The 12,958-nt window shown below is 39.9% G+C and overlaps 1 long non-coding RNA gene across 1 annotated transcript in view; it reads left to right on the top strand.

Annotated features, from left to right (window-relative positions):
• The window catches only part of LOC131494616 (uncharacterized), a 146,706-nt gene that overhangs the window by 90,621 nt on the left and 43,127 nt on the right, over positions 1–12,958 (top strand). The window contains exon 2 of the long non-coding RNA XR_009253490.1: positions 9,373–9,482. This is a non-coding gene — a long non-coding RNA (uncharacterized LOC131494616). The remainder of the gene's footprint in view (positions 1–9,372; positions 9,483–12,958) is intronic.

Below are 12,958 nucleotides of genomic sequence, written 5' to 3'. Positions count from 1 at the left end.
TTTCTGTCTCTTCCTATAAGAATATAAGCTCCATGAGAGGAGGGAAACCTGAGTGTTTTTTTCTCACTGATGCATCAGGCAGAACAATGGTTGGCCCATAGAAGGCATTCAACAAATATTTCTTAAGTATATTCGATGGGAATGCACGTCAAATGCTATGTGTCCTGGAATCAATAAGGAACTATCTCTGCTCTTTTGCCTTTCAATGATATCCGTCAAACTTGTCATCGCCAATAAATGTTGAAACGAGACTTTATAAGGAAGGGATAATGGATATGATTAAGCAAAGAAATTCTAATTTTCAACGTGTCTGTGGACAAAATAACCTGGAAGTTAACATAAACCAAATATCATTTCAGAAATTAGTGAGTAATTGAATAAGTAATAAAAGAAAATGTTCAGAACCTAATGAAATAATCGGTAATGGATGCTGAGGGACTATGAAGAAAAAATTATGCTCCATGAATCTGATTTCCCTTTGAAGGACTTGTTAAATGAGCCTATGGGAGGTTTCAATAATTGGTTGAGAAAGTCTTGGCACATTCTAACTGCACTATCTCTGTGTGACTTCATTCCTCACAATATATGCATCTCAGGTCACAGGGCACACGCACCGAGATGCCTTTCCCGGCCATCTGGCGAAAATTAACTTCTCATATTGCTACCCTATCACTCTAAGACCCTTACCCAACTTCATCTGTCTTCACAGCACCTACCACCGCTTGAAATATGTTATTTTGTATTTGTTTATTCATTGTTTGTCTCCTTTAGTGAAGGATAAGCTCTATCAAGTTGAGAACTTTGTCTGTCTCGTTCTCTGTTATATCTCCACCCCCTCAGTAGGAACTGGCACGTAGCAAGTGCTTGATAAAATATAAGGTAAATGAATAAATAAGCATTTTTCTCTTTTTTGTGTGTGGAGAGGGGGAGAAAGAGGGGGCAGATGGTGGTGCCCCTCTGTCGTCCCTTCCGACAAAGTCAAACTTAGTTCTTCCATCATTCTACTTAACAACAATTCACTGATGTGTGTGCACAGGTTGAGGATAATGAGATACAGTTTCAGCTTTCAGGAAGCTTGTAAGTTAGTGAGGAGGAAACGCACAGTTAATAACAGCAGGTCTAGATGGGCCAAAGAAACGCCAAAGATTGTGGGAGCGACAGAACAGGACCATTTCCTATTGAAGTGGGAAGGCTGCATGGGGAAACCAAAGCATCGAGGATTAGTTGTTGTCGCGTTCTTTAACTTCCACTGCCTCTCCCTAAATTGTATCCTGCTTATTTGTTCATCCACGAAAGCACTGTTGCTCCGTCTCATTCTCAAAGCAGTGGCCTCGGCATTTCCTTTATTAAAGCACCCATATTCCTCACCTTACCAAGTTAACATTCATTTCACATGAACCTTCCTTTGAAAGCCCACTGTAATGAATTCCTCCTTACTCCTCACTCTAACTTTAATTGTTTAATTAAGTGGTATTTACTATAGGTAGTACATACAGGCTCTGCCCTTTGAATCTAAGCTGAATTGCCCAGGGAGGTAGAGATACAAGGAATCGTAATGCAAGGCAGAATTAAGACTTATAATAAAGCACTGTGGGAACGGAAGAAAAAGAATGACCTATTTTGCAAGGAAGCAACACTAAAGCCAAGATTTGAAGGATGAATACGTTTTCACCTGGACAAGAAGGGAGATAATGGGCAGAGGGAACGATAAGGAACAGAGATATGAAAGTGTATCGCAAAGTGTGAGTAGTTTAGTGGAGCTGATCTGTAGTGCAGAGTGCTAGAAGATTGGATTAGAGCTGTGTTTTGGAGTTTGATTAGGAAAACCTTTAGATGTCTTGCTAAGAAGTTTAAACTTTGTGCTACAGGCACATGGGAAATATAGTTAAGAGGCGAAAGTGATAGAATCAATTCTGGTTGGGGACAAATAACTCTTCAGGAGAGGAGCAGAGTAGGGAGAGATTAGAAGCACATTCATCACCCCGGGGATGGCAACTTTCACAACATTTTTAAACGATTGTCCAAAATGCTCTGATGTAAAAATCAAAAAGCTATTTTAAGGGGTGGAATTTTAGATGACTGTAATCTTTAGGTTGGTTTCCTTAATCTCTTTTAAGGCTAGTATTATTTCTCTTCTGCTATCATTTTAAAAGATTGTTTTTAACACTTTTAAGTTTGTTAAAATATTTGCCAGTTATGTCCAACATTGAATTTTATGCTTGCTGGGCTCTAAATTCCTGGAATTATTACAGTAAAAAGGATCCAATGGTATAAGAAAAAGAAGGAAAGAACATAATACTGTTTGAAAGTTTCCTATGTACCAAGTGTTTTTTTTAATACTCTTTCTTTCATTTTCTATGAAGTCCCTGTGAAGAAAACATTATTATTTTTATCTTACAGTTATGGAAATTGGAACAGAGATTAAGGAAATTGCCTAATATCCCACAGCCTCTGAAGAGACAGACTTGGAGTTCTGGTCCATATTGAGCTAACTCCAAAGCCCACTTATTTCCATTTGCCATTTCTGTTAAATAAGCATGAATTGAAGACCTACTATGTGTCCTTCGTAGACGCTAGACCTTGAGAATATACCACAAGTAAACTGGTTATTCTTAATTTTCAAAATCCCCACCCAAAATAATCAATTTGCCACCCTTTAACTATACCCTGTGCCTCAGGAAGCTGACTTCACAAGGTTAGAGGTTTTGTGGATCTCTGGTTACCGAGAGTCCATGGTAGGACTTTAGAGAGAGCAAGACAGTCTATCTCCCGCAACTACTCCCTCTCTGCTTTGCTGTGGTTTTCCTGTCTCTGGCTATGTTTCTCTGCAGTCAGAGGTCCTGTTAGGAAGCCTTCTTCTGAGGTTTTATTTTCTTGCCAAGTTCTGATCACACCATTCTTTCTTCTTGCCTCTTCAGTCCTAGAGGTGGTATTAGCTCCTCACTGCTCTAAGTCCTAAGGTGCTTCCCTGTTCCTTCCATTTCCTCTCACTTTGCTCAGAACTCAGTAGACCCTTCATTAAATGCTCTCCAGTAAACCCTTGCACCATGCTGTTGCTTTCATTCTGGGGCCCTAATGGATTTAGGCCCTAATGGATTTAGGGCTGACAGTGCAGAGCCTGCTTGAGATTCTTTCTCTTAGTCTCTCTGCCCCTCCCCTGCTCGTGCTATCTCTCTCAAAATAAATAAATAAACTTAAAAAAATATGTCTTATTGTGGAAATTTTCATGTTCAGATATATACTATTTGCCTACCTTGCACCCATCTCTAGGGTTTTTCCAATGTGTTTTGTCCAGCTGTATTTATCCCCGGATTTATGCTTGCAACATCTATTCACAGGCCATTTGACATTCCAATGTAGAGTCAAATTCTACTTATTTGGGGTGGTTGGGAAAGGGATATTCTGATTAAATAAATGTCAAGAACCCCGTTGTGACAGAATACTTGCAAACTAGTTCACTGTTTGCCAGTTTATCCCAGTTTCAACTGGGACGTGTCCTTCAAACTTTCTGAGACTCTCTTTTTGTATTTGTATAGACAGAATAGTATAATACTAATATATAATCATTTCCATTTATTCTTGTGAAAATGGGAAGGTTCTTCTTTCCCTTCAGGGAACTCAGGTAATTTCCCCCTGCGAGCCCCAAGCTTACAAATATACCAAGTTTCTTTGAGCCAGCATGCCTCCCACACCAAATGCATGTTCTTAAGTATTTGTCAGCTTCCACTCTCCAAGATGAGAAGCCCCAGCCATATGTTCTGAGCTGTTAGGCCTTGACTGAGCAGTATAAACAGATGGGCCCCCAGGAAAGATGCCGAGACACTGGCAGAACCAGCTCCTGGAGCTTGGGTGCTCTCTTTGAGAAATGAGAATTTTCTGGATGATAGTAACAGTGGTGGCAGTAAGGAGGGTGCTGAGAAGAACCAGCCTTGTTACAAATTGGCTCTCGCCCATGTACAAGCTGTGCAGCAGCCTGCATCCTACAAGGCAGCCTTGAAACCTAAATCTTCATGGAAAGGAGTTGTGAACATTTGGGATGATAAGCATTCGTGGCAGTAGAAGGAAGCTTTGTCAAGTCTAGTCTATTAGTTTTAACACATATATGTATTTTAAAGTAGGACTTATTTATAAAAATACATATTATAGGGAAGTCCAATATAAAGAAAGTAATGTCTTTATCATGTCTTTGACTTTGGAAAATTACTAGAGGACATTATTGTAGAAGATTTTATTACTGGCTAATTGTCAAACAGAATCTGGAAAGACGTGGCAATCGATCGATAATAATAACAGTAACAGTTGATATTTATGAATACTTTACCGTATGTCCAGTAATGTTCTAACCTATGGGTGCATAAACTACAACTGCAGGCCAAATCTGGCCCACCATCTGGTTTTGGACACAAAGTTTTATTGGAGCACAGCCACACGCATTTATTGACATAGTGTCTAGGGCTGCTTCCCTTGCCGCAAGAGCAGGGTTGAGTAGCTGGGACAGAGACTGTATGGCCTGCAAATCTGAGAATATTTACTATCTGGCCCTTTGCAGAGAGTTTGCTGACTCCAAGGACCTAAGCTCCTCACATAATTTTTTTTTAATTTTTTTATTCTTTATTTCTTTTTTTTTTTTTTTTGAGAGACGAGAGAGAGAGAGAGAGAGAGAGAGAGAGAGAGAGAAGGGGAGGGGCAGACACACACACACACACACACACACGCACACACACACAGAATCCATTCTATTCTATTCCATTCCATTCCATTCCATCCTATCCTATCCTATCCTATTCTGTTCTATCCAGATTGCCAGCTCCCAGGGGAGCGTGGAGAGATTTTAGCTTTAACTGGCATGGTCCAGCTGTTCCCCTCACTGAGTCCCTCCTCCTTACAACTCTTCCTTTGCCATGCCCTTGACTCCTAAACCCCTCTTCTCCTATCCTACCCTTCTCCCAGATGTTCCGCCATACCTGTCCTCTTAGACTCATGAGTCTTTTCTTGAGAGGGTTTGGGTTGCAAATAGGTGGAGAAGAAAGGTGAAGAGAATATTCCTTTGCGAGAGTCAAACCAACTATAAGGCAATCTGGACCCTAACAGGCTCCCCTCCGTCATGCTCTTTGGTGTTATTAAGCTAAAAGGGTTTCCATTTCTTTTCTGTGCTTTGAATTGTAGTATGAAAGGCTTCCTCCCTTTTTCCTAATTTACTATATGCCTGGCCGACAAAGGAAGTGGGAAAGTTTTAGGACCCAGGTAGGAGGTCAGGGTAGAGAAACTCCTTATCCTGTAACTATGTAAAATCAATAAATGTACAACCATTCCTTTAAAATTTTGGGTGAAGGCGGAGCAGGAACTGAGCCTGACATGCTCAGCCACCTGGTCATGACTGAAGTAACGATCCAAAGTGCTGGCACCCAAGAATAAAGCTTTAACAGAAGCTGCTTGAAATTCTTGTGATATGACATGCATGAAGCTCCTAGTTCTGGTTACAGGAATGTGCAAGTTGTTCAAGATACTACAGTTACTGATAGGAAGATGATAATAATGATGTTGGTGGTGATTATCCTTGGGATTCCCATGTCAAGGAAGTTTCCATTAGAGCACACCAGTAGTTCCTTAGGGCTGTGTTCTCAGGAAGAGAGGCTTCCAGAGGAGGTAGAACCCGTTGTTGCAAAGGACTCTGAACTGATGGCCTGCCTTTGTGCAGAGGTAACATGATCAAGACACCACCTTGCTTCAGCACCCATCCCAGGATTCTCCATTAGCACTTGGGCAGAACAGAGTGGCTCTTCTGTTGCATGAACTGTAAAGCTCTTTAGAGTCTTGTTCTCTCTCCAGAATTATCTGCTTCTATTAAATAGCTATCTCGCCAACTTTAGGATCTGTTAAGCCCTCATTTATTTGTAATTTCAAGTATGCACTCTGTTTTCACTCCTCTGTGCTTTCTGCATGCTTTTTTCTGAATCTTGAACAGTCATTTCTATCACTGCTATCTGCCATTGTTCCCATGGAAAATTACAATTAAAATATTTTTTTAATGTTTATTTTTGAGAGAGGGAGAGAGACAGAGTGCGAGTGGAGGAAGGGCAGAGAGAGAGGGAGACACAGAATCTGAAGCAGGTTCCAGGCTCTGAGCTGTCAGCGCAGAGCCTGACGTGGGGCTTGAACTCACAGACTGTGAGATCATGACCTGAGCCTACCTAAGTCGGATACTTAGCCAACTGAGCCACACAGGCACCCCACAGCTAGACTTTAAAACTTATTCTGGAATCACCTTTTCTGAGAAGTTTTTCTTGAACTCCTTTCCCCACCCTCCATGGCCAAAAGAACTACTTCTGCCCTATATTATTTAATACTTTGTGTATGATCATGTTAGTAAATATAGTGTAGTGTATATCTATTTGTTTTAATTCTTGTCCTCCATGAAAGTCAATGAACTTATTGGGGTAGATAGAGTTTTATGAAGCACAAAACTAGAGACAATTGCCTGGACGGAGTTTGTGAGCCTGTTTCTCAGGTGTACATTTAGATTCTTTGGACTAGTAAGCATGTCTATTACAATAGCCCCTAATTCCTGCTTCCATAAAGACTTGTCTGAGTGACTGTAGAATAAAGACTAGATGTAGATATGACATTGATGGAAGATGGGCTGGCTATCTCTGTCTGCTAAAGTGATAAGATATTTTATTTTCTATGATTTTCTGAGCTTTTCTAGTTCTCCGCAACAAACATGTGTTTCTTTTATATCAGGGAAACAATGAAATTCTAAGGTGTCCCTTCTAGGGATTTTTCCTATAGGGAGAAAATTCTTATTTTATATTATAGATTATGTCAGACATTGTTGGTTGACCAACCCAATATGTATTGCCAACTCCTTTCTCTCTTGACCTCATTTTATATGGAGGTTAGAGGAGCTAAATATTCACTTTCCCAGAGTCCTTTGCAGCTAGAGTAGATACATGGATATGACACTGTTGGAATGTGGCCAGGCCATTTGCTACCACTACTTCCTTCCTTGAGTACATATGTGATGTCTGGAGCTAAGAGCTCCAAAAGCATAAAAATAAAAAACAAGTACTCAGCTTAGGGGTGAGAAAAGATAGAAAGAGCTTGAGTCTTTCTTTGGTGTCAGTCATGTAGCCACTGCCCCAGCCGTGTTTTTCTACCTCCAGATGTCTTGTTATGTTGGGAAAATATCTGTATCATTTAAGATACTAGTAGTTAGTTTTTTTGCATTTTCAGCCAAAGATAATCCTCACAGATATGGCTGTGTATAAAACTTTGTATACAATGATATCTTTGAGTGTTATTTGAAAAGTTATGAAGTGAATAAGAAAAATCTAATGGGAAATTAGTTTTTGTTTTTTTATTTTTTTAATGTATATTTATTTTTGACACACACAGAGAGAGACAGAGCATCAGCGGGGGAGGGGCAGAGAGAGAGGGAGACACAAAGTCCGAAGCAGGCTCCAGGGGCTCGAACCCACAGACCACGAGATCATGACCTAAGCTGAAATCAGACGCTTAACCAACTGAGCCACCCAGGCATCCCTGGGAAATTAGGTTTTAAAATTATGAAGCCAAATAATCAGCTTTTAAAAATAAATTCTTAGAAGATACAAATGACTTAAATAAGTCTTTAGGATATATTACTAAGTTTGAAAAAGCAGGTTATAAATTTATATAGAAAATATCTCTGATTTGTTTAAAATATGTGCCTATGCATAGTAAAAAACTTCATACACTGTTAATTGTCTTTGTTTCTGGGTATTTGGACCACAGTGATCTTTATGTTATTAATTTATAAATTTCCATATTTTCCAAATGTACTTCAGTTTACATACATTATTTTTCAATTAAGTAAATTATGTTAAATGTTATTGCTAAGATAAAAAATACCACAGAACTGACACCTGGAATGTGGACAAGTTTGCCATGTGGCCAGTATCAGGTGAATTGAATGGTAATTGGGAAAAAAATGGAAATTGGGTTAAAATATTCTGCATTTTACTAGAGTTGCATCCATGCCAACATTGATAAAAACAGCCAATGATACTTCAGAGATATAATGGGATGTTAGATCTGCAAAAACAATAGATGCTTCCATTCACTGTTGAACTAAAAGTGAGTTAAAATCCATTAACAGTGAAATGGAGTCTTACTCTGCCTTTATTCTTCTTCGTGACCCCCTCTGAATGATTCAGACAATGGGCAAGAGGCCCATATAATTGCATTGTTTTTGTTTTCTCTTTGAGTTTTGTCCACCTTAGGTGTTTGGTTTCCTAAAAGGCTTTCTCAGTGGCTGCCAACAGGCATTGGGATCCACAACCTGGAAACCCAATCTCGGGACCCAAGGCATCTTTTAGAAAGAGGCAAATGGCAACCTCAGTCTCAAAACGATGAAACGGGGACCGCAGAGAGTAAAGAAAAGATCTTAATGTCAAAATGTAGGAGTTTGTTCTACTGTGCCACTTGGAGGCTGTGTGAACTGAGGCAAATCTTTTCCTCTCTCTGGGCTCCAGTTTCTTCATCTGCAAAATGGGTTGCTACTTCCTCACAGTATTTCTGAGAGTACTGACAGGAAGAGTGTCCACGTGTAATGCACATTGTTATGTCAGTAGTTTTGGGAAATGAATATTTTAGTAACTCCTACAAAACCGAAGCATTTTGAGATTTTATTAAAGCCCCAATTAAACAAGAGTCGCTAACCGGGGGGGGGGGGGGGGGACACAGGACCGACACCCCCATAGGACAGCGTTCTGTGAATCAAATCATTGGGAACACCTTCGGTTTTACTAGGTGAAGGGTTGTTGTGGCTCACTTCAACCACAAAGGTTCCAAGAGGTTGAGCTCCTGCTAAATTGTTTTGGAGCCTGAAAGGGGATTTATATCCAAAGTGGTTTTCCACTTAATGGGGTATCCAGAGCCAGCCCACTCAAAATTATGACTTGTACCCACATCATTTTCAAAAGCATTTCGGTTCTATATCACTCAAATCTATTCTATCCAGATTGTCTACATAGAAAGTGCTAGTGGAAATGCCAAACAGCAATTGGCTAATGTGGTTAGCTAGCACAATCTACTAATGTTTTCTCTGTTTAGATAGATTATGGAGAGTATTTTTATAATAATATGAAGAAAATGTCTTTTAAAAAGCTATGCCCTCGATGGAAAGAGAAAATAAAGGCATTTGTCGTTACTATTTGTTTTTCATTTGTTTTGTTCTGTTTTCCTTTAAGTGTGATTATCCTTGAAAGTCTAAGAGTTTCTGTTTCACCCAGCGTAGTAAAGCCATTTCCAAGGTGTTTTGAGCATAAAGAATGACAGGCTTTGAGCTCTCTCCCTCCATTTCTCTCAATAAGTATTTTGCTTATATCTTAGGTACTTTTCTTCTCTTCCTGAAGAGAAATATCTAGAAGAAGTGATTGACCATCTTTGCAAATGTGCCTTGGACCAGCCATGGGTGTCTGAGATGTATCCTACTCAATAAGGTAACAGCAGTGACATTATTGGTAGTTTTAATATTACTAGTAATAAAAATGTCATCTACTCTGAGGGCTATATAGGTGCCAGTCTAATGACATGTGTTATCTAATTTAACCCATACATATAAGAAGCCTATGAGGTAGGTACAATGAAATAAACTGAAACATGTATATAGGTTCAGTAATTTGCATAAGGTGACCCTCAGTATGTGGCTGAGACAAGATTCAGTCAAGCTGTCTGGCTACAGAGCCCATACTCAAGAGACAACACAGATAATCCTGTTTCCCAAGCCCATGGCTTTCTTCTATCCAGAGTGACTACGTGCATGTTGGGAAGAGAAGACGCACATATCCACTTGTGCATTCAGACTTCCTTGACCTCATCAGAAAGGGTTGCAAGGCAATGGTCTGTCTGTGGACAAAATGCTCGTGGAGTCAGGAGGTCATGAACCCTGTCCACTGAGAGTTCATGATGTCATATTACCAGGGCTGCACAGAATCATAGAGCTGGAAGAGGCTTAGAGGATGCGATGGGCCTTCGTTGTTTTTTGCTTACCCAGTATCCATTACACCTTCTTTTGGAAATTACACTTTCCTTTCCTCTTGAGGAATAACCTCTTGAGTAGTTACAGTCTGGTTTTCCAATTAATGCATAATCTAATCAAAAGGCTGAGTACATGGCCCAAGAGATGAGGTCCATCAGATGTTCCCTTTCTGGAATTTGAGTATGAGTTAGCATGATGAAAATACTGAACGAACATAGCTGGAGCTTGCATTCATTCCAGAGATGGTAACTGGAGCCTGAATCCCATACCAACTCATTGACCTCTCTTTACTCCTGTGCATCCACTTCTGTGAATTAGCCTTTCAATAAAATTTTCTTGAGGTCCCCAAATTCTGGAGCCTGTTTGTGACTTTCATCTAAAATACCCCAACCATCATATAAGCCATGAGTTAAAACTTTTAGAAAACACACGAGTCATCTACCCAGTATTTCAGGTATTCCGGCTTTCATTTCATTGAAGAAATGTTTATACAATAGTCTTATGTGTCAAAGCTCTACTCTGGGTACTTTGTACATATAAACGCACTGAATATCTCCAGAGTTGGAGGAAATAACTATTTTATGAAGCTACTCTTTCATTCTCGTGTGGAGGCTCATGTTGCAGGACAAGCATTTCTTATCTGGCTAAAATCTGTTTCCTTGTTCTTTCTACCTTGTGACCCATATCCTGCCATTTTCCATGCAGAATAATGCCAGATATGCTCTCCTTTTGACCCCTTGTTTTTATGTAGCCAGTTGTAGATTTAGACATGTGGATAAACTACTCACAAAGACTCTAACTCTAGTGTAAGTCCTGAACCTCTAACTTGTATGTCTTCTGAGTTAAAGGATTGTCTCACTTCTGCTACCTTTGTCTAGCATACAACCATCAAGAATATTGCATTAGGGAATTCATAAAATCCTAATAAAAAAAACAGAAGTTCCATTTGATTTAAATGCTATCACTGTCAATAAAAAAGAGAGTCTCAAGGCTTTATATCTTCAAGTCCTTTTCATGTAATATCATCAGTTACCCACATCCATGCGTTATATTCATTCATGAATTTATTCATTCAATAAATATTTATTGGGTATATATGCCAGGTGCAAGACAGAGTGCTAGGGTGTAAAATGATAAATCAGACGTGGGCATCTAACATCCAGATTAAAAAATAAAAAATAAAACATCTATTTACTTAGTGTATATGGAACCAGTACCCAGACAATTGTTTTTTGTTGTTGTTGTTTATTTTACTTGTTGTTTGTTCATTTTGTCCCCTCCATCTAACTCTTTGATGCTGTGGAGACACAGCTAGTGAAGGTGTAATTCTTGGAAAAAGGAGAATGGATGAACATACTATTTCAAAGCACAAGAAGGGGTACCTGGGTGGCTCAGTCGGTTAAGTGTTCAACTCTTGGTTTCGACTGAGGTCATGATCTCATTGTTTGTGAGTTCAAGCCCCACATCAGGCTCTGTACTGACAGCCCAGAGCCTGCTTTGGATTCTCTCTCTCTCTCTCTCTCTCTCTCTCTCTCTCTCTCTCTCCTTCTCTCTGCTCCTCCCCTGCTCACTTGCACACACTCTCTCACTCCTTCAAAAGAAATAAATCAACTTTTTTAAAAAAAAAATTAAAAAAATAAAAGCACAAGAAGAAGCTTTTTCTTATTCCTGAAGGATCTCCCATGATTACTCCATAAGAATTAGAGATTCTTCTCCAGAACTGGTTTTAATCTTTATTTGTTCCTGCTCTAAAATTAGCTTTGAGAATACAGGTGTAGCACTTTTATAGAAACCTCCAAGCACAGCAAAAACAATCAAAGCACAGCAAGATGAAGAGGAGAGGAAAGAAGAAGGCAGGAGGAGTAGGAGAAAGAATTTTAACTGTTTATGTTAGTATTGCCAGCGATATCCCATGGTCTGTGCCTATTTACTGCTCACATACCACCAAGAGATGATGATAGCAGTTACTTTAAAACACACTGGTGGTAAGATTGGTATAAGAATACTGTTTATAAGAGATGCCTATGTGAATATCTCATCTCTCTTTTGATTTAAGTTTTTCATGTTTATTTATTTTTGAGAGACAGAGAGAGACAGAGGACGAGCGGGGGAGGGGCAGAGAGAGAGGGAGACACAGAATCCGAAGCAGGCTCCAGGTTCAGAGCTGTCGGCACAGAGCCTGACATAAGGCTTGAACCCACAAACCGCGAGATCATGACCTGAGCCGAAGTCGGATGTTTAGCTGACTCAGCCACCCAGGTGCCCCACCTCTCTTTAGATTTTAGAGGACAGCCTATATAATAACTTGTGTCAGACAATTTGACAGGTCAATGTACATGAAAGCATGTGCCCGCTTCCCTACCCTCCAGTCTATTCTAAAGAGAGAAGGTAGATCAGCTCTGGTTCAGATTTGATGCGTTGGGGAAGGCTCTCACCATTGCACTTTAAACATCGTTTATTTTTCTTTCCTCTGCAGAGTTGTAGGTCAGTTATTTGCTCTTTTTCTTAATTAAGGATTGTATTCCCCAGAATTTTCTATATCCATCCTTCCTCCATGCCCAAGTATCAGTTAAATAATACCAGTCCCCAAAGGTTAGCGGTATGGTAGAACGGAAGTGGCAGTGCCGAAAACATTGTACCCACTGCCAGACAGCCCACAATATTCACAAAGTTCAGGTGAACTTGTTTTTATGCATGAAGAACAGTCATTCTTGTCAAGTATTTGATGACATTAGCACACGCTCGGTCCAAAGATCAGGGCTGGACAACAGAGTAGAGGAGAAGGGTCAAGTGCAGTGGAGGGTTTGAACTGGTTTGGTTTCCGGCTTCTCTTTCCCTCATGGACCTAACTATGTCAGGCCTCGAGGGAAGAAGAGACTATAACAAGGAGGAATGAGCATCTCCATTAGACGTCAAGGACCCCAAAGCAAGACTTCT

This window comes from Neofelis nebulosa, chromosome 14 (genome assembly GCF_028018385.1).
Source record: "Neofelis nebulosa isolate mNeoNeb1 chromosome 14, mNeoNeb1.pri, whole genome shotgun sequence".
Lineage (NCBI taxonomy): Eukaryota > Metazoa > Chordata > Mammalia > Carnivora > Felidae > Neofelis > Neofelis nebulosa.
Note: the sequence above shows the minus strand (reverse complement) of the source record. Positions and strands in the feature narration are given on the sequence as shown.